The sequence below is a fragment of the Sorex fumeus genome, unplaced genomic scaffold (assembly GCF_029834395.1).
Source record: "Sorex fumeus unplaced genomic scaffold, SorFum_2.1 ptg000008l, whole genome shotgun sequence".
Lineage (NCBI taxonomy): Eukaryota > Metazoa > Chordata > Mammalia > Eulipotyphla > Soricidae > Sorex > Sorex fumeus.
The window spans coordinates 20,131,271-20,138,260 of NW_026606065.1; positions in this window are offsets into that span (position 1 = coordinate 20,131,271).

Consider the following 6,990-nt stretch of genomic DNA (forward strand, 5'->3'; position numbering starts at 1 on the left):
GCGAAATGAGTCAGAAAGAGAGGGATAGACATAGAAAGATTGCATTCATCTGGGGGATATAAAGTAACAAAGTATGAGATTAATACCCAAGAATAGCTGAGATCAGCACCAGGAGGATTACTCCATAACTTAGAGGCCAGCCGGGTATCCTAGAGGAAAGGGCTGTCCAGATAGAGAAGGGAGCACCAAATAAAGGATGTTTGGAGGATCCTCCCAGGAGGGGAGATGCATGTCGAAAGTAGACTATGGACTGAACATGTTTGCCACTCAATGCCTCTTTTGCAGACCACAACACCCAAAAGGAGAGAGAGAACACAGGGGATTGCCCTGCCACAGAGACAGGGGGGATGGGGGGATGGGGGTGGGAGGGATATTATCCATGGTGGTGGAAAATGGGCACTGGTGGAGGGATGGGTATCTGATCATTGTATAATTGAAACCAAAGCACAAAAAATTGTAAATCTACAACTTTAAAAAAAATAAAATAAAATAAAGGGGAAAAAAAAATGTAAAAGTACATTTGCAATTCTCCTCCTATACTTAATTAAAGTGGAAGTTATTTAACTTCTGAGGTACCTGAGAATGTCAAACAAAGCTAAGTACTGAATCAAGATAGCGCTAAAGAAATGCATTTCATGCTCCAATGTCTTGATTTGTTCAAAATGGAGCAGAGTGAGAAGTACATCTTTAGTAACACTATGTCACCAAATCTTCCACTCTTACACACACACACCAAACTGAAATCATGTGTTCAAAGTTCTTTAAACAAATCTACTCAAAGGTTTTTTTTAACCCAATATCTCTTATCCAACTTAAGTCTTGATGTCTCTGATTTTGAATTTGTCTACGTCCAATTCAGACAGTAGTATAAATAAAAATTTCTTAATTTTGATTATAAACCCATTCATTTCAATCACAGGTTATTATATTCTTGGATAAAGAAAAGTAAGCTCTGGTAATATTTTGATGGCTTGGGGACCACACCCAGCAGTGCTTGGGGCTTACTCCTGGTTTTGAGCTCAAGGATCACTACTGGCAGAGCTGAGGGAACCATACGAGGTGATGGGGATAGAAACTGGGTCGGCCACATGCAAGGCAAGTACCCTGCCTTCCAGTAATAAAGTTTAATATAAAAGTACTTTTGCAATTATTCTCCTATCCTTCATTAATTTGGAAGTTATTTAACTTCTGAGGCACTTGAGGATGTCAAACAAAACTAAGTACTGAATCAAGATAGCACTGTAGAAATGTATTTAATACTCCAGTGTCTTGATTTATTCAAAATAGAGCACAAAGAAATGAAGTTGCTTCTTGTCCATCTTCCCCTACTTTTTAGAAGCTTGTTCCCTTTTACCTAACTTTTTATTTCATTCAAACATAGTTTTTAAAACAGCCATTTTCTTCATACTAAGAACTGAAAAAAAACATTCATTTCATTTTTGTCAGATGTGAATCTTCTTCCCAATTACCATTCATATTTTTCATTGTCTTGATGATTCTTCATTGATTGCTCATGTTCGTTCTCTGTGGTTTTATCTTGTAAAAGTATATCTTGATGTCGGGCTCTATTCTCCATAGTCTGATTCACAAGGAGTTATCAGATAAGACTTATTTTAAGGACCTGTCTCTTTAGAAATGATTACACACACACAAAAAGCAGTTCTTGGATAATTGAGAGTCTGGGGATTGAGGAAGTCAACCATTTTAATGCTTATCTATGTGCAGTCTTGGCACCTGCTTTTTCAGGCATTTTAGGGCTCAAACTAAGCTTGGGACTCAGAACAGAAGAAATACAACAGCCATATACTTCCATTGTTTGGGTGTTTAATGGTCTAATAAATCATAGACAGCTCTATGGACTTTCCCTCAAATCTGTCTACTGCTGACAGAAGAGGATATTCTTCCATCCTCTATCAGTTTTGTGCTAAAACAGCACACTTGTCCGAGCAGAGAGGTTTGTTGTTCCATACATATGAACAATACAGAAAGATGTCAGCACTACTTGATGAGAGGAACGGTATAGGTTTGGATTCACTGAGTCTTCTGGCTCATGATAAATCCCAGAGCTCTGCCTATTGTTTGTTAATGAATATAAATGGACTTAGCATAAGAGTAAAGGTGTCATAATACAGATACATTTTTATGCTGCCAGCGGGTTCTATTAATGCCTTAAAGCATCCATCTCATTATGTTCAATGGGAGTAATCTTTGGTTTATTATATATCTGAGTCAGAGTTGAAGTACTCAGAAAAGTAATAATAATAATGACCGTCCTTAGGAGTAGAACCAGAGTTACTAAAGAAGAACAAGAGTTCAGATACAGAGGTAGCTTGATCTAATATGGGCGATAGAGATGCTTAATGTCCCTAAAACTACACATGCATCTATTCTTTAAAAGCAGATTTTCATTAAAATAGATCATCTTTGTATAAATTTTAAGTGATATTTCTGGTCATCTCCACCCTCTGACTAATCCTCCAGAGTCCCAATTTAATTATTTGACTCTGGTTTTTGAATTCTTGCAAAGGTGGTTTTACATTTAAATGTATCTCTAATGCCTGTTTAAATACTTTCAGGTATCAGCTTAGCATGTAAGTTTGGGGAGAGGAGATCAGAGATGTAAACTGCATAAATGTGTTGCCTCTACCTGGTACATGCTGAACGGCCCTTAAGAGCAGGCTCTCATTGTCAGTTCATCTATTCTTCAATTGTATCATATAAATTCTAATTAAAGAGAATTGCATCTTATGCACATGTAATAATGGAGACTTGTTTTAAATCACTGAGAGATACACAGTTACAAAGCTCTTAATGACCGATAAGATTTCAGTCATACAATGTTCCAACACCCATCCCTCCACAAATGTACATTTCCCATCACCAGTGTTCTCAGTTTCTCTCTCTCACCACCCCCACACCCACACTGCCTCTAGGGCAAGCACTTTCCTGTTTTCTCTCTCTCAATGACAGAGATGTTGTTCTATATATTTACTAAATAGTGAGGGGGAAAAAACACTGGAAGCTTAAACTGTACAAGTGATTTATACTTGTTAACAATTATAATCTCTACAATGAGAATATGATATGAGAAGTAAATTTGAGTACCCTATCAGTATCAATTCTCTTTTGTCCTTCATAGTGATATAGTTCCCCACACAGAGGGGGTTCTAATGTTTTTATCCAACATAGACTATAAATGTCAGCTTCTTCTGGAACTGTACTGACAAAACAACAAGCTAGTTCAAAGCTGGAGGGAAATTGTAGCTGTCTAGGAGATTTTCCAATATAGCATGTTAGTCTCCAAAGTGATACCCAAGGGATTTACAAAAGTAACTTAGATTCTATGAAATCATCTTACACCCAGACTTTAGAAACTGATTCCCATGTACAGTGTGACTCCGATGCATTGCCCAAATAACAATAGATCTGGGATATAAATTTACAGAATTATTTTCTTCTACTTGTTGTATATTAATAGATTAGTCTGCTTTTGAGATGATCTGGCCTCTTTAAGACATCTCAGAACAGTAACGTTTTCTTTTTGAGTGGGGAATATAACAAGCATAATAGTACTGACACTTAAACTAAGCTCTATTTATGATGCATACTATCTTTGAGCTGATTAGTAAAAAAAGGTAACATATCTAATTTTCAAAAAAATATTTTGCTCACATTTTAAGATATTTGATTAAGTTTTCCAGGGCGGACATAACAAAGTACAATAATCAAAGTGGCTTAAAATATAGAAATGTATTATCTTACACTTCTGATGAAGATGATGGTGTTGATGAGTTGTTTTCTTCTGAGTTGTATGACATAGAACCCTGTTTTATGCCTCTGCTTTCATTTCTGGAGGCAATTTTTCGCCTTCCTTAATTTGTTAAAACAGCACCCCAAATTTCTGCCTTTGTGTTTACATTCTATTCTTAAATCCATGTATAAATATCCTCAATTTATGAAGATATCATTCATAAGGCATTACGGGTCCACTTATCTTGACTGATTATTAAGCAATCCTTTTTCCAAATAAGGGCACATTCTGAATTACTTGAAATTCAACATACGAATAGGGTGGAGAGGGAAAAATTTGACTTCTGACAATAAGTAACTCATAAGTATCTTATTTATTATCTTTAGTAAATGTTCACATTAAAATGCATATTCCTTTCTATTAAAATAATACTGCATTATAACATTATGTAAGTACCAGGTGTGTCTTTAGTTCACTTGTTTTCTTTATATAACACTTTTTTTGGCTTTTTGGGTCACACCTGGTGGTGCTCAGGGGTTACTCCTGGCTCTGTACTCAGAAAATACTCCTGACGGTGCTCACAGGACCATATGGGACGTGAGAAGCAGCCACATGCAATCCACATGCAAGGCAAATGTTGTACTATTGCTCTGGACCTTCTTTATATTAAACATTTAACCACGAATTAAAACAGTGTTTTTCTTCTTTTTTCTAAGAAAGAAAATTTCACTAAGCAGGATTTTCTCTACTCCCTCCATGTTTTGAAAATGCAGAATTTAATTCTGCTCATGGCTCAGCAGTATTCTATCATGTATGTAACATGTTTATCTACTTCTTATTTTCAGTACTTGACTATAGTAAATAGAGCATCAATAAAGAGTTGAGTGCAAATATTTCTTCAAATTTATTCCAAAGATATATGTATATATGTATTTCTTAAGTAACCAATAATATGTTTTTCTGGTATAATATTTTTGTAATAAATTGTATTGGCTATTGTGAAAAATATAAAAAGGAATAAAAAGGGGCTAGAGAGATATCTCAAAGGTCTGGAATGCATGCTTTGTATGAAGCAGCCTGAAGTTCAATCCTTGGGTAATCACATAATTCCTCAAGCACTGAAAAAATACCTCCAAGCACTAAGCTAGGTGACAAAATGAACTCTAAGCACTAAGCTAGGAGCACCTCTGAACAATCACTATGTGTTCTCCCTCCAAAAAAGAAGAAAAAATTCTGTCCTTTTATCTACTACCTAGAAAAGGTGAAAAACTAGCCAAAAATTGCAATATATTTTTCCCTCCCCACCCTGAGCAGAGCCCCAGCAGCTGAAGACCTCTGGAACCAGCCACAGTCATTCTTAAGACCACTCTCCACACCCTCGAACGAGCATCACACATGAAGGAACTGGCAGAGGAACACAGGTGTGCGGGACCCAGGGCTGAGATCTCCAAGGCTACTCAGGTAGGACTGGGCCTCCTCCACCCACATCCCCCATCTTCCAGTAGCTAGGCATTACACCCACCAACTGCCCCCAGAGCCCTGTAATCCCATCAACCAGAGACTATAAAACCAAGCTCCCGGAAGTGCCTCACAATTTCTTATTGTCTAGTTCTCACTCTTGGAGAACCCGGCAGGCTACTGAGAGTATCCTGCCCAGACAGCAGAGTCTGGCAAGCTCCCTGTGGCATACTCTATATGTCAAAACCCAGTAACAATGATGGGTCTCATTCTCCAGACCCTGAAAGAGTCTCCAATGTGGCACTTGCTAAAAATCTCAGGGCTAGGACGAATGGAGACGTTACTGGTGCCTGCATGAGGAAATCGATGAAGGTCCATAAGAGTGCAGGACAGATTTATGGGTTAAAAGACTGCATTAGAGAGGTTCAAGCAAACAACAAAAATATCCCATCATGGGTAAAGAGATGGTACAATAAGTAAGATGCTTACCTTGCCTAAGACTAACCTGGATTCAATCTCCCACACTCTGTATTTTCCCTGAAGCCCCACCAGTAGTGATCCTGGAACAAAGGGCCAGAAGTAAGCCCTAAGCATGCCTGGATGTGACTCAAAACAAAACAAAACAAAACAAAATAATAAAACTCCTCGACATTGATGATGCACTGTGCAGAAGGAACATTGAGAACTTCCAAATTCCTTAGTATGTCAATCCTCTATGCTACACCCACATCTGGTTGGTCATTTGATTGTCTTCCCCTAACCACATGACTCCAGATTCTTAAACCAATAAAACTTGTGGCGTTTTTATTTGTGTGATAAAAGAAGAAACACATAGATCTTCCTAGCTTTTGCGTATATTACATCAGTGATGCACACATGTGATGGAAATATACTTGCTCTATGAAATTTGTGTATTTTGATCCCAATGGTACAAGATCCTGGCAACTAAACATGATTTCCATAATTTAAAATAAAAGTTTACCAAGATATTGCTTTTTAAAAATTAATTAAGAGGCATGTGTTAGTATTGATGTTTGTATATTAATTTTACCTTGTTTAATTTTGCAATAAAATATACATACAAGAATAAAATCAGAAATGAAAATTTCTGTATCTCTTTCTTCTATTTGCAAACTTTAGTTCAAGGGGGACATTTTATTTCAAGGAGGGGAAAATGGTGTGTAGATTTTATTTTAAATGAAGATTTATCATGCTTACAAACTTAATATGATCTTAATTAAAATTACTTTCTGCTCCACTAAAGTGTCTTAAGTGAATTGACCCTAAGGAGTCTCATTTGGACAGTATAGAAAATATCCCCAAATTTCTTCAAACCTTTAATAAATCTTTATTTCAGGACTACAGATAATGTCATAGTGCAAACTGAAACATGCACAAATTATAAAAAAAAAAACTAAAGAAAATTGACCAAATCTCAGAGGAAGCATCTCAATTAGTTCACGTCACTGCTTCGAAGGAACAAGCTATCAAGTAGTTAAAAACTTCATAAAAGTCAACATTTTTGTGCATGCTGACTGTAGTTCAGAGGGCAAAAATATCTATCAAAAATGTAGGGAGAGAGATGTGCCTGTCATTGAGGCAGGCTTGGGGCAGGAAGTAGTCGGAGAGTGGTGGGAGGGAAACTGGGAACATTGACACTGGGAAACATACACCGGTAGAAGGATGGGTATTGGAACTCTGTATGGCTGAAACCTTATGATAAACAGCTTTGTCAGGGGGTATCTCATGGTAATTCAATTAAAAAATATTTTTTACATGTA